Source organism: Drosophila miranda (genome assembly GCF_003369915.1).
Source record: "Drosophila miranda strain MSH22 chromosome Y unlocalized genomic scaffold, D.miranda_PacBio2.1 Contig_Y9_pilon, whole genome shotgun sequence".
NCBI lineage: Eukaryota > Metazoa > Arthropoda > Insecta > Diptera > Drosophilidae > Drosophila > Drosophila miranda.
The window spans coordinates 246,297-262,145 of NW_022881654.1; the positions used below are offsets into that span (position 1 = coordinate 246,297).

General features: G+C 46.8%; 1 long non-coding RNA gene across 1 annotated transcript; it reads left to right on the forward strand.

Annotated features, from left to right (window-relative positions):
- The first annotated feature begins 4,236 nt into the window (after positions 1 to 4,236).
- Positions 4,237 to 4,695, forward strand: LOC117195220. Its single transcript, XR_004474988.1, has 2 exons — positions 4,237 to 4,357; positions 4,452 to 4,695. It is a non-coding gene; the product is annotated as an uncharacterized LOC117195220 (long non-coding RNA).
- Positions 4,696 to 15,849: the final 11,154 nt, after the last annotated feature.

Here is a 15,849-nt window from a genome sequence, read left to right on the forward strand (position 1 = left end):
CAGCCGCCATTTCAGAGACGGATCCTGAAATGGATGAAGAAAATGATGACGATGAGATGTGGACAGATGACCTCTCCATGGATGACATTAAGGCCTACGCCCGCAACATGAGGTACCATCTTGACAACCAGATATCCTGGAACGCTGTGTACTAATTGGACACATCTCAATCTCTGCCACTGCATTGGATTAAATGACAAATGCATATCACTCGCATGCCACAACAAAAATGAACAACGGACGCTGCCGACATCAAAGCCATTAAATAAAACATAAACGAATAAAAATGCTGCCATACACACTTGCAAAATCATACGGCCGGACAAATTCAAGTCGAATGCAGTGCGTTGGTGATTGCTAGAATAGCCAAAAACAGACACACACACACACAAACACCCATTACACTTGGGCGGCCGGACCTGTGCCGTTCGAGTTATGTGTGTCGTGTCCGCCATCGTCCTTAGTTGGTGACCGGATCCAGTGCCATGGCATTCAGAGTGCCCTATGGTCCTGGAAAAGGAAAAATCCATCAGCCACACATACGATTAAAAAGGGCTCTCAAAATAATTACCGCCAGCCATTCAGACACACACACACAAACATCCATTACACTTGGGCGGCCGGACCTGTGCCGTTTGAGTAGGTGTGTCATGTCCGCCCCCGACCTTAGTTGGTGGCCGGATCCAGTGCCATGGCATACAGAGTGCCCTATGGTCCTGGAAAAAGAAAAAAATCCATCAGCCACACATATGATTAAAAAGGGCTCTCAAAATACTTACCGCCAGCCATTCAGACACACACACACAAACATCCATTACACTTGGGCGGCCGGACCTGTGCCGTTCGAGTTATGTGTGTCGTGTCCGCCATCGTCCTTAGTTGGTGGCCGGATCCAGTGCCATGGCATTCAGAGTGCCCTATGGTCCTGGAAAAGGAAAAATCCATCAGCCACACATACGATTAAAAAGGGCTCTCAAAATACTTACCGCCAGCCATTCAGACACACACACACAAACATCCATTACACTTGGGCGGCCGGACCTGTGCCGTTCGAGTAGGTGTGTCGTGTCCGCCATCGTCCTTAGTTGGTGGCCGGATCCAGTGCCATGGCATTCAGAGTGCCCTATGGTCCTGGAAAAGGAAAAATCCATCAGCCACACATACGATTAAAAAGGGCTCTCAAAATACTTACCGCCAGCCATTCAGACACACACACACAAACATCCATTACACTTGGGCGGCCGGACCTGTGCCGTTCGAGTAGGTGTGTCGTTGTCCGCCATTGCCCACAGCTGGTGGCCGGACCAGTGCCACTCGCTCTACACTAGGGCCACAATTGCCGACGCACACACACACTCACATACCTGGAAAAAAATACCCGAAATTAGCTCAAGCTCTTGCTGACACCGCGTGCTCACCTGGGAGGATCGAGTCTCCCCCCGACTGGCTTCTGATCCGGGCTGCGCGTTGCACTTCCACGGTCACCCAAAGGGGGCAGGGGCGCTGGGGCCCACCGTGAGTGCTTTGGACGGCGCTTTTCACTCGTCACTTGGAGTTTCCCACCTTTTTTCATCCTTTCTCTCCTTTGGGCCGGTTCTCCCGTTCTTCTTCTTCACTTCAGGCCTCGCAGCTGATCGACTGGGGTACCAGGGCTGGATAGTGCAGGCCACTAACCAGCTGATCGACTGCAGTGCGGTGAAGGGGCACTAGGTGCCAAAGCATCCAGCCCTCGACAGAGACCGCTGCGGAAGATAACTGCGCCCACAGCAGCTAGCTTCTGTCAGCGATCGCACCTGAGGGAAGGTACTGCCTAACTCCTAGGCGGGATCACTTGCAAACCGCACACACACCTACGCATAAGTTCCATCCCAAACTCACACGCGTGGAGGAATCCCGTGGCCGGGGCGCGGACCCTGGAGGCCCTGAGAGATGTTCCCCCGAATCCTGCTTCGCCGGTGGCACACTTGGCCGACGAAGCAAAATTCGCTACAAGCCAAGGAGCAATGGCTTTCCAAAAAGCCTCAAAGGTGGCCCGAACACCGCCACAAGCAGCTTTAGCACCGCCAATGAAGCAGAGCTCGTTGCACAGCTTTGCCAGTGGGGCCACGCAGGACGGCGGCAAGGGCACTGATACTCTGAAGAGGCCGAGGGACCCCTCTACACCATCGAGTAGCGGGAGAAAAACCCCCCCAAGCGAAGCAGGAACTGCTTACAGGACATAGACGAGATGGGCGCAATCCTGGACGACCTACTCTATCAGATGAACGAGAAGGGCCAGAGGTCGATCCACATGGCCATCAAGAAGATGGTAGCACGCATGAAGGAGTTGCAAGTGGAAGTCAAATCCCATCTGCAGGCGCCAGAGGATAAAAGGGCAGCGCCAGGAGGATGCCAGTGCCATGATCACACTGCAGGCCCAACTGGCCCCCTACCCAGGATGACCAAGCCCAGTGCGACTAAGGCGCCGCAAACGGCATCAGGAGCCCACAAGAGCGAGGCAACACCCCGAACTGAGGAGAAGAGCGCGCGCGGAAGGCCCAGGCAAGGACACCAAGCTGACGCCACTCGACAAGAGGAAACCAAGATGCAGTGCGGCAAGGCGGAAGACACCAACCCTACACAGAAGTGGAGTGAGGTGAGAGGCAGGCGTGCGAAAAACAAGCAGACAGGCCGACCAGACGCAGTGCTGGTCAAATGCACCGAGGAGGCATCATACGCCGACATCCTCAAACTGGTGAAGGCAGCACCAACGCTCCAGAGCCTCAAAAACAAGGTTCAGGGCATCAGGAAGACAGCCTCGGGCGAGCTGCTTCTAAGGATGCAACAATCCTCAGACCCCGCCACCCAGGAGCTGCAGATGGCCATCCAGGCAGCGCTTGGGGACAAGGCAGCCGTGAAGGCCATGCAGGAGACAGTCGCGGTTGAGGTACTCAACATAGACGAGCTCACGACAGGCGACGAGGTATGTGAGGCCATAGCTGCAGCGATCGACGGCGACTTAACACAAGGAGCAGTGCCGTACATGCGGAAAGCATATGGCGCAACGCAGGTAGCTACGCTGAACCTTCAGCCCGCACTCGCAAAGAAGCTCCTGGAGCTTGAAGTGGTTTGAAAGAGTAACGTATAAAAAAAAAGGTATAAATACTGGGATCCACAAAAGGGAACATTTGGAAAAGTACCAAGAAGGGATATTGGTCTCCCTATGTTACTCAACTTTGCCGCCTCAATTCAAGTTAAAAGGTAAACGAAGGAGAGCGGTTTTTTTTCTGTTTTTTTGAGTTGAAACTTGTAAAATAATTACGGCGTCAAGTCAAAAATGGAGGATTCTCAAGTTTAACGCTGTACTGGGGGGTCTCAGGACTGTGCAGATCTAGCCTCGGTCTCTTGGAAGAAAAACTGTTGGCGAAGACAGACGTGCTATTTTTGTCCAGTCCAAGTATAAAGAAAAGTATAAAGAATAAAAACCGGGAAAAGATCTTAACAGCTGAATACAGCAAAAAGAAAGAAATATTGGGCGTTTATAAAGTAAAAGTGTGTTAAGAGCCAATATCAATTGGTATGTATTTCAGCGTCGCTAATATACACCACATACACTCGTGGCGTAGGGTAGTGCTTTTTTTTATTGTAGGAAATTAATTTTTCAGATTGGCGGTTAGGACCGGCTTAAACTTCGGGCAATCGTTTGGGTACCTGTCTGAACCCCAATACGAAAGCTCGCAACAACAATTTCCCCGATATTAGGGCCTCCGCCCGCGGCAAGGGACTTATGCTCCTCGCCCAACTATAGCTCCGTACCAAAAATTCCCAGCGCTAGGCCGAGCAGCACAAAGCGGGAGGCGTAAAAGATCGGCTCATCAGTCGCTTTGCGGGCGCGAGCCACTTATGTGTCACGGACCCGCGATATATTGGAGGCCGTCCAATTCTGCGGAAATTATTAAAGCTATGTAAACGGTCAGCCAATTTCTACCCGAAATATAGATCTGGGTCTCGACCTATTTTCGTTTCCCCATACGAAGTGCCGAGGAGTGCCCAGATGTGAAGCCGGCGGCAACGACTGTCGTTTTTTTTATATCCATCAGTGTAACCGCTGATTCCTATTTTTATGCTATAGTGTCATTAGTGTAATTAGCTTAGTAAATTTCTTTTGGTTGTGTTTTTAAATTCTGTTCGGAAGAAATAGCAAGTGGAATGTGTGACAGGGGGAAAGTGAACAACGGTTAAACGGCAAAGGAGAGCGTGAGTTTTTTTTTTTGTAAAAGTATTTCTCCAGCTTTCGTTTTAGGAACGTTGCCGCAGTCCATGGAAGCGCTTTCATCGCTGTTTCAACGCATTTATTAAAACAAATCAAAGGAAGGCCGTAAGTGATCCCAAAACATAAAGATAAAATATTGGAGTTTGTTTGTTATGAGCAACTATTTATTGCATGACCGAAAAAAAAAAACCTCACGTAGTCAGGGGCTTCGTCGCTTAAGAGAGGCTGTGCGCTCTCCCTTATGCCCTGCTGGCAACCATAAGCGCTTACGCCGCGCATAAGAACCAGCCCTCTTAAGAACAAGGCACAAAAGGGAAGATGCGAGGCTGGTCGCTCTGACGTTCTTTTATGCTTTCTACTTGCGGTTGCTTTCGCTAATGCACTTGAATAACTGACCTGCCATAACGATCGCGGCGCACAGTTTTTACATTCCCTTTTGCATATTTATTTATTATTATTATCTATTTGCCTAACATAAAAGCTGGAGATATGTACCCTTCCCTTCTTTCAATTTGTAAGTTAAATTTCAATCTAAAGTGTATTATTAAGAGTTAATCATTTATTAGTTTACTAGTGCGATGCGTGTGCTATTGCTCAATATGAAATATAGGATTTAACATGAATCGGGGCTAGAGTTCTATATGCGGGGACCATGCTGGGCAAAGGAGGGTAATGGGGTTGGATAGGAGGATGTAAGAGCCTTCTTTATGGGATCACCGGATGAACCGGGAGCGGTGATCATGGTAGGGTGGGCATGAGTGGTCACAACAACACCGTGGCACGACTTGTATGTGTGTATGTGTCCGTATGTGTGTAGTTAGGTGTATTTGCTCTTGTACATATTTGTGTCGATACTTCGCTTGCACGTGAAATTTTAATGAACGCTACTGTGTCAGTATTATGATTGTTGGAGTAGAGCTGTGTCCCGTCCGTTCTGGGAAATAAAAAAACCCCCCATTTCTTGCCGATGAGACGGAAGCCGGAACAAGCACGTGCCCGGACGGGAGACGAACCATCACCTGCTCAGCCTTCCGTGAAGGTTTGGTAATATCCAATATGCTACAGTTAGTTTATTATTTGGCGCCCAACTTGGGGCCCGAGTTGTCGCAACTGACAACAAACCGGCAAGGCCCAAATGATTGTGAAAATTGTGGAATGTAGATGTGACCTTACATTCCCAACCAGTATCGGGACAGATGTGTCTTTCTAGTTGTCATTCTGTTTTGTTTGTTTTGGCTTTATCACTTTATGCTGGATCAGCGCAGTGGGTTATTAAATTATTGCCACCGTTGTAAGTGACCAACCGGGCTCCTAGGATGCAGGCCGGAATGATGAGTACATATAAAACCGGTACCACCCCGATGCATCGAGCTTATTACTATTCGTTTCGTTCTTTCTTTCTTTATTCGTTTGTCTTCCTTTCCTTCCTGTTCCTTCTGGCCAATGCTGGAGGAATGCTCCTTTTTTTTCGGTTTGGATTATCCGATCAGGAACGGTGGGTGAAAGGCCTCAATTTGCCAGGAAGGAGTTGTGAATGGACTCATACTCATCGGGCTGGGTATCTGGTATCGTTGGATGGAAACGTGGTATAAAACTATTACCCACCGCGAAAGACCCGGACCGCCTATAGCTACGAGTTGTGGGTTATTATTAATTTCTTTATGCATGTAGTTGAGTAAATGTAGTACATGGGAAACATCATACACATACACACACATAGATATACCCTATTATTCCCTTTGACTTAAGCATGGTCCTAGCAGATTGTTTTTTTTGTTTGATACTGTATTTTTTTTTTTTTTTTTTATTATTTTCTTAAATTTTATTTATCTATTTAATTACTTTATTATTATATTTTATATTTTATATTATGCCCGTATTTGGCAGTTGCGAGAATTTAGCAGACGAAGACTTACAAGAAAGTGTTTGCTTGATCTGCCAGGTTATGTTGGCAAATTTGGCTCAGCTCCTTACCACGTCTTGTGGTCACACTTTCCATAGGGCCTGTTTTGGCGCACAAGTGGGTTCTAAGAAGGTTTGTCCTGTCTGCAAAACGTCTTTTCAGTCATCGACGTTGAATTTATTAGACGAAACTGCTGGGGATACCGTCGGTACCTTATTGGTACCAAAAATGCCTGATACAAGGAGTAAAGCCCATGTGGGGGCTCCACAGGGAGCTTCGATGTCTGCTTCGGCCAATCAGCCGCAAACTAGGGAAGCTGGTCCGCCAGTGGTGGTAGCTCCGCCGCCTAGTAACGAGCTTCAGCGAATGATAGCCGAAGCCATGGCTGAAGCCTCGTTGACACAAACCGAGATGCTAAGCAATGCGATCGCTAATGGTTTTCAAGGTATTCTCAGCTCTCTCATGGGCCAATTGGCAAATACAGCGGATGTTCCTTCGAGGGATAACCAAGCTGGAGAAGGATCGGCACGTCGGCCGACACCTTTGCCCGGGTTTCAGGGTTTCGAAACAGCCAGCAGGAATTCCCCCATGAGTGTGGATATTCGACCAGAGCGTGTTAGTCAAATTTTAGTCAATTGGAAGCTTAGGTTCTCTGGGCGGACTGGAATTTCCGTCGACGATTTCATTTATCGGGTAGAAGCGCTCACGATCCAAACATTGGACGGGAATTTCGAGTTGCTTTCGAGATACGTGAGCAATCTCTTTGAGGGAAGTGCCAGTGACTGGTATTGGCGCTACCATAAGAGTGTTAGGACGGTCGTTTGGGCCGACCTTAAATCTTCATTGTTAGTACGATTCAAGGATGCGAGGACAGACGTCAACATTCGAGCTGCAATAGACCGAAGGAAGCAGAAGGAGAACGAATCATTTGATGAGTTCTACGAAGCGATTGTCCGACTGGCAGATACCCTGACAACGCCCTTGTCAGAAGGTTCCCTGATGGAGTTACTCCGATCCAATTTATTGCCGGAGATACAGCATGAACTGCTATATGAAAAGATCTTTAGCATTGCACAGTTAAGACACTTGGTGAAGACTCGGGAACTGTTCATGCAAACTGTTGGTAAAGATCCGGTGGCTAGACCACGACCAGCACCAAGACGGTTCGTTCACGCGGTAGACAGCCCAGGGCAAGAGGAGTCAGACGAAAGTGATGGGGAGATAGCAGCGTTTAACTTAGTCTGTTGGAACTGCCGTGGTAATGGTCATCGCTACCAGGATTGCGTAGCAGAGCGAGTAGTTTTTTGCTATGGGTGTGGCCAGCCTGACACTTACAAGCCGTCGTGCCAAAAATGCCAAGCAACAAAAAACACCCAAGTGCGTGCACCCTTGAAAAGTGCACGCAGACCATCAGCGTCCAAAGCGACGAACACCGAGTAGCGATAGAAGCTGCTACGCAATTCCCAATCCCAATAGTAAACAATAATTTAACCATAGTTAATAAGAAAATAACACAGGAAGAAAAAGAGGATAGGGAGTCTAAACGGAAGGCACGAGCTAAAGTACGTCGGGAAGAATTTGTCAGAAATCTAAAGTTAGAGAAAAAAGCTCTGGTATCGTCAATAATATCAGAATATCTCAGGCCATATGCAGAGGTCACATTATTAGACAGAAAGCTTGTTGGATTAATGGATACAGGGGCATCTATTAGTTGCATTGGTGGAGATTTGGCCAGCGAGCTGCTTGAAAGCCAATTTCAATTTAAGCCCATGACATCCACAGTTCGGACAGCGGGTGGGCAGTCTCAGAGAGTGGTGGGGAAGCTTAAAGCGGAAGTGGGCTATAAAGGTGTTACCAGGTCTGTTACCCTATACATCGTTCCAACCCTAACGCAGCCTCTGTATCTGGGCATTAACTTTTGGACCGAATTTGGCTTATTGCCAGCCGATTTGTATCCACAAGGAAGTGCTAATGACACGGTGAACCATTGCGATGAGGTGTGGAATCCAGAAAACCAACGTCCTTTATCGGAGGTGCAACGAGAACAACTGAATAGAACCATTCAGTGTCTTCCGTCTTTCGCGGATAATGGTTTAGGAAAAACCACGTTGTTGTCCCATGTAATAGATGTAGGGGAGGCAAAGCCCACAAAACAACGACACTATGCAGTGTCCCCAGCTATCGAGAAATTAATGTATGAGAAGTTGGATCGCATGTTAGCGCTAGGGGCCATCGAAGAATCCAACAGTGCGTGGTCTTGTCCGGTAGTACTCGTCCGGAAGCCGGAGAAGGTTCGTCTTTGTATAGACAGCCGCAAGGTGAACGAGGGGACGCGGAAGGACGCGTATCCCATGCCGCTCATAGATGGGATCTTAAGCCGGTTACCAAAGGCAGAATACATAACTAGCCTCGACCTGAAAGATGCCTACTGGCAAATACCGCTAGAAGAAGGTTCTAGGGATAAAACAGCATTCACAGTGCCTGGACGGCCGCTTTACCAGTTTAAAGTTATGCCGTTTGGGCTTACCAATGCGCCGTCTACTATGTCCAAACTTATGGACCGCATTATTCCAGCCAATCTTCGAAACGAAGTGTTTATATACTTGGATGACCTGCTTATAGTGTCAGACACCTTTGAAAGGCATCTGAGTGTGTTAAAAGTAGTAGCAGAGAAGCTGTCTGCAGCGGGGCTTACAATTAATATACAGAAGAGCAAGTTCTGTGTGCCTGAGGTCCGCTATCTGGGGCATGTAGTGGGTCACGGTATTATAGGCATGGACTTGGACAAAATAGAGGCCATTAAGGAATATCCTGCTCCGAAGTCGGTGAAACAGTTGCGTCGATGAAGGCGAGGGCGATGAAGTACCAATTGCGTTTATGTCACGAAAATTGAATAAGTGCCAACGTGCTTACTCGGTGACGGAAAAGGAATGCTTAGCTGCCATTCTGAGCATTAAGAAATTTCGCGCTTATGTAGAGGGACATCAATTTACGGTGATAACCGACCATCCCTCCTTGAAGTGGCTGATGTCCCAATCAGATCTGAGTAGCAGACTGGCCAGATGGGCTTTGAAGCTTCAGGGTATTCCTTTAATATTAGCCACCGAAAAGGGTCTCGAAACATCGTTCCAGACGCCTTGTCTCGGGTCTTTTCCCCAGATTTGTCAGAGATCGAACCAGAAGAAAGGATCGATTTGGAGTCGGAGCACTTTAGTTCGACGGATTACGTTTCCCTTAGGGCTAAAGTAGCGAGTAGTCAGGCTCAGATGCCAGATGTAAAGGTGGTAGGCATGCATATATATCGTCGCACCGAGCACGCAACAGGCGAAAGGGTAGCGGATGAGCTCTGTTGGAAAATTTGGATTCCCAAGGGGCTCATAGATTCGGTCCTAAAAAAGGCCCACGAGCACGCCCTATCTGCACACGGAGGCATAAATAAAACGCTCGAAAAGGTTCGGCGCTACTATTATTGGCCGACGTTGTTAAAAGATGTCAAAGAGTTCATAAACCGGTGTGAAATTTGTAAGTGTACTAAGCATCCAAAGAGACCTTTAAGACCGCCACTAGCAAAAACGGGGGAAACAGAACGGTTCTTCCAGAAGCTCTACGTAGATTTTCTGGGACCGTATCCTAGAAGTGGTAGTGGGAATGTCGGGATATTTGTGGTGTTAGATCATTTTTCCAAATTTCCGTTTATTAAACCCGTAAGAAAATTTACCGCCGACGCCATCGGACCATACATTGAGGAACAATTTTTTGCTTGCTGCAGAAGTATGGCATAGAGCACGCTTACACCGCCGTTTACGCTCCGCAGGCTAACGCGTCCGAGCGAGTTAACAGATCTATCTTGGCAGCAATCAAAGCCTACATAAATACTGACCAAGGTAACTGGGATGAGCAGCTCAGCAGTGTAGCATGTGCGTTAAGATCGGCTGTGCACAGTGCCGTAAAGGCGAGTCCATACCAGTTGGCGTTTGGGCAACAGATGATCACGAATGGTACCACGTATCAGTTGTTGAGGCAGCTAGAGATGTTAGAAGATCGTTGCGTGCATTTTTCTAGGGACGACTCATTTGACCTGATGCGTGGCACGGCAAAGGAGGCAATGAGGGCTCAGCACGAACGAAATGAAAAGACGTATAACCTTCGAAGTAAGGAGGTATCATTCAGAGTGGGACAGGAGGTTTACCGTCGAAATTTCCAGCAAAGTAATTTCGTGAAAGGATTTAATGCCAAGTTGGCTCCCGTTTTTGTGAAGTCCCGGGTAAGGCGACAGTTGGGTCAAGCCTATTACGAGCTAGAGGATCTGCAAGGACGTCTGATCGGCAAATTCCATGCCAAAGATATCAAACAGTAGCACCATGGTTAAAAATCGCTCTAAGTGGGAATCACCCTTTTGGTCCTTCTTCCCCAAAGTGTGATTTTGGTAGGGGGATTTGAAGTGGTTTGAAAGAGTAACGTATAAAAAAAAGGTATAAATACTGGGATCCACAAAAGGGAACATTTGGAAAAGTACCAAGAAGGGATATTGGTCTCCCTATGTTACTCAACTTTGCCGCCTCAATTCAAGTTAAAAGGTAAACGAAGGAGAGCGGTTTTTTTTCTGTTTTTTTGAGTTGAAACTTGTAAAATAATTACGGCGTCAATTCGAAAATGGAGGATTCTCAAGTTTAACGCTGTACTGGGGGGTCTCAGACTGTGCAGATCTAGCCTCGGTCTCTTGGAAGAAAAACTGTTGGCGAAGACAGACGTGCTATTTTTGTCCAGTCCAAGTATAAAGAAAAAAAAAGAGGAATAAAAACCGGGAAAAGATCTTAACAGCTGAATACAGCAAAAAGAAAGAAATATTGTGCGTTTATAAAGTAAAAGTGTGTTAAGTGCCAATCTCAATTGGTATGTATTTCAGCGTCGCTAATATACACCACATACACTCGTGGCGTAGGGTAGTGCTTTTTTTTTATTGTAGGAAATTAATTTTTCAGATTGGCGGTTAGGACCGGCTTAAACTTCGGGCAATCGTTTGGGTACCTGTCTGAACCCCAATACGAAAGCTCGCAACAACAATTTCCCCGATATTAGGGCCTCCGCCCGCGGCAAGGGACTTATGCTCCTCGCCCAACTACAGCTCCGTACCAAAAATTCCCAGCGCTAGGCCGAGCAGCACAAAGCGGGAGGCGTAAAAGATCGGCTCATCAGTCGCTTTGCGGGCGCGAGCCACTTATGTGTCACGGACCCGCGATATATTGGAGGCCGTCCAATTCTGCGGAAATTATTAAAGCTATGTAAACGGTCAGCCAATTTCTACCCGAAATATAGATCTGGGTCTCGACCTATTTTCGTTTCCCCATACGAAGTGCCGAGGAGTGCCCAGATGTGAAGCCGGCGGCAACGACTGTCGTTTTTTTTATATCCATCAGTGTAACCGCTGATTCCTATTTTTATGCTATAGTGTCATTAGTGTAATTAGCTTAGTAAATTTCTTTTGGTTGTGTTTTTAAATTCTGTTCGGAAGAAATAGCAAGTGGAATGTGTGACAGGGCGAAAGTGAACAACGGTTAAACGGCAGAGGAGAGCGTGAGTTTTTTTTTTTGTAAAAGTATTTCTCCAGCTTTCGTTTTAGGAACGTTGCCGCAGTCCATGGAAGCGCTTTCATCGCTGTTTCAACGCATTTATTAAAACAAATCAAAGGAAGGCCGTAAGTGATCCCAAAACATAAAGATAAAATATTGGAGTTTGTTTGTTATGAGCAACTATTTATTGCATGACCGAAAAAAAAAAACCTCACGTAGTCAGGGGCTTCGTCGCTTAAGAGAGGCTGTGCGCTCTCCCTTATGCCCTGCTGGCAACCATAAGCGCTTACGCCGCGCATAAGAACCAGCCCTCTTAAGAACAAGGCACAAAAGGGAAGATGCGAGGCTGGTCGCTCTGACGTTCTTTTATGCTTTCTACTTGCGGTTGCTTTCGCTAATGCACTTGAATAACTGACCTGCCATAACGATCGCGGCGCACAGTTTTTACATTCCCTTTTGCATATTTATTTATTATTATTATCTATTTGCCTAACATAAAAGCTGGAGATATGTACCCTTCCCTTCTTTCAATTTGTAAGTTAAATTTCAATCTAAAGTGTATTATTAAGAGTTAATCATTTATTAGTTTACTAGTGCGATGCGTGTGCTATTGCTCAATATGAAATATAGGATTTAACATGAATCGGGGCTAGAGTTCTATATGCGGGGACCATGCTGGGCAAAGGAGGGTAATGGGGTTGGATAGGAGGATGTAAGAGCCTTCTTTATGGGATCACCGGATGAACCGGGAGCGGTGATCATGGTAGGGTGGGCATGAGTGGTCACAACAACACCGTGGCACGACTTGTATGTGTGTATGTGTCCGTGTGTGTGTAGTTAGGTGTATTTGCTCTTGTACATATTTGTGTCGACACTTCGCTTGCACGTGAAATTTTAATGAACGCTACTGTGTCAGTATTATGATTGTTGGAGTAGAGCTGTGTCCCGTCCGTTCTGGGAAATAAAAAAACCCCCCCATTTCTTGCCGATGAGACGGAAGCCGGAACAAGCACGTGCCCGGACGGGAGACGAACCATCACCTGCTCAGCCTTCCGTGAAGGTTTGGTAATATCCAATATGCTACAGTTAGTTTATTATTTGGCGCCCAACGTGGGGCCCGAGTTGTCGCAACTGACCACAAACCGGCAAGGCCCAAATGATTGTGAAAATTGTGGAATGTAGATGTGACCTTACATTCCCAACCAGTATCGGGACAGATGTGTCTTTCTAGTTGTCATTCTGTTTTGTTTGTTTTGGCTTTATCACTTTATGCTGGATCAGCGCAGTGGGTTATTAAACTATTGCCACCGTTGTAAGTGACCGACCGGGCTCCTAGGATGCAGGCCGGAATGATGAGTACATATAAAACCGGTACCACCCCGATGCATCGAGCTTATTACTATTCGTTTCGTTCTTTCTTTCTTTATTCGTTTGTCTTCCTTTCCTTCCTGTTCCTTCTGGCCAATGCTGGAGGAATGCTCCTTTTTTTTCGGTTTGGATTATCCGATCAGGAACGGTGCGTGAAAGGCCTCAATTTGCCAGGAAGGAGTTGTGAATGGACTCATACTCATCGGGCTGGGTATCTGGTATCGTTGGATGGAAACGTGGTATAAAACTATTACCCACCGCGAAAGACCCGGACCGCCTATAGCTACGAGTTGTGGGTTATTATTAATTTCTTTATGCATGTAGTTGAGTAAATGTAGTACATGGGAAACATCATACACATACACACACATAGATATACCCTATTATTCCCTTTGACTTAAGCATGGTCCTAGCAGATTGTTTTTTTTGTTTGATACTGTATTTATTTTTTTTTTATTATTTTCTTAAATTTTATTTATCTATTTAATTACTTTATTATTATATTTTATATTTTATATTATGCCCGTATTTGGCAGTTGCGAGAATTTAGCAGACGAAGAATTACAAGAAAGTGTTTGCTTGATCTGCCAGGCTCAGGTGGAATATTTGGCTCAGCTCCTTACCACGTCTTGTGGTCACACTTTCCATAGGGCCTGTTTTGGCGCACAAGTGGGTTCTAAGAAGGTTTGTCCTGTCTGCAAAACGTCTTTTCAGTCATCGACGTTGAATTTATTAGACGAAACTGCTGGGGATACCGTCGGAACCTTATTGGTACCAAAAATGCCTGATACAAGGAGTAAAGCCCATGTGGGGGCTCCACAGGGAGCTTCGATGTCTGCTTCGGCCAATCAGCCGCAAACTAGGGAAGCTGGTCCGCCAGTGGTGGTAGCTCCGCCGCCTAGTAACGAGCTTCAGCGAATGATAGCCGAAGCCATGGCTGAAGCCTCGTTGACACAAACCGAGATGCTAAGCAATGCGATCGCTAATGGTTTTCAAGGTATTCTCAGCTCTCTCATGGGCCAATTGGCAAATACAGCGGATGTTCCTTCGAGGGATAACCAAGCTGGAGAAGGATCGGCACGACGGCCGACACCTTTGCCCGGGTTTCAGGGTTTCGAAACAGCCAGCAGGAATTCCCCCATGAGTGTGGATATTCGACCAGAGCGTGTTAGTCAAATTTTAGTCAATTGGAAGCTTAGGTTCTCTGGGCGGACTGGAATTTCCGTCGACGATTTCATTTATCGGGTAGAAGCGCTCACGATCCAAACATTGGACGGGAATTTCGAGTTGCTTTCGAGATACGTGAGCAATCTCTTTGAGGGAAGTGCCAGTGACTGGTATTGGCGCTACCATAAGAGTGTTAGGACGGTCGTTTGGGCCGACCTTAAATCTTCATTGTTAGTACGATTCAAGGATGCGAGGACAGACGTCAACATTCGAGCTGCAATAGACCGAAGGAAGCAGAAGGAGAACGAATCATTTGATGAGTTCTACGAAGCGATTGTCCGACTGGCAGATACCCTGACAACGCCCTTGTCAGAAGGTTCCCTGATGGAGTTACTCCGATCCAATTTATTGCCGGAGATACAGCATGAACTGCTATATGAAAAGATCTTTAGAATTGCACAGTTAAGACACTTGGTGAAGACTCGGGAACTGTTCATGCAAACTGTTGGTAAAGATCCGGTGGCTAGACCACGACCAGCACCAAGACGGTTCGTTCACGCGGTAGACAGCCCAGGGCAAGAGGAGTCAGACGAAAGTGATGGGGAGATAGCAGCGTTCAACTTAGTCTGTTGGAACTGCCGTGGTAATGGTCATCGCTACCAGGATTGCGTAGCAGAGCGAGTAGTTTTTTGCTATGGGTGTGGCCAGCCTGACACTTACAAGCCGTCGTGCCAAAAATGCCAAGCAACAAAAAACACCCAAGTGCGTGCACCCTTGAAAAGTGCACGCAGACCATCAGCGTCCAAAGCGACGAACACCGAGTAGCGATAGAAGCTGCTACGCAATTCCCAATCCCAATAGTAAACAATAATTTAACCATAGTTAATAAGAAAATAACACAGGAAGAAAAAGAGGATAGGGAGTCTAAACGGAAGGCACGAGCTAAAGTACGTCGGGAAGAATTTGTCAGAAATCTAAAGTTAGAGAAAAAAGCTCTGGTATCGTCAATAATATCAGAATATCTCAGGCCATATGCAGAGGTCACATTATTAGACAGAAAGCTTGTTGGATTAATGGATACAGGGGCATCTATTAGTTGCATTGGTGGAGATTTGGCCAGCGAGCTGCTTGAAAGCCAATTTCAATTTAAGCCCATGACATCCACAGTTCGGACAGCGGGTGGGCAGTCTCAGAGAGTGGTGGGGAAGCTTAAAGCGGAAGTGGGCTATAAAGGTGTTACCAGGTCTGTTACCCTATACATCGTTCCAACCCTAACGCAGCCTCTGTATCTGGGCATTAACTTTTGGACCGAATTTGGCTTATTGCCAGCCGATTTGTATCCACAAGGAAGTGCTAATGACACGGTGAACCATTGCGATGAGGTGTGGAATCCAGAAAACCAACGTCCTTTATCGGAGGTGCAACGAGAACAACTGAATAGAACCATTCAGTGTCTTCCGTCTTTCGCGGATAATGGTTTAGGAAAAACCACGTTGTTGTCCCATGTAATAGATGTAGGGGAGGCAAAGCCCACAAAACAACGACACTATGCAGTGTCCCCAGCTATCGAGAAATTAATGTATGAGGAG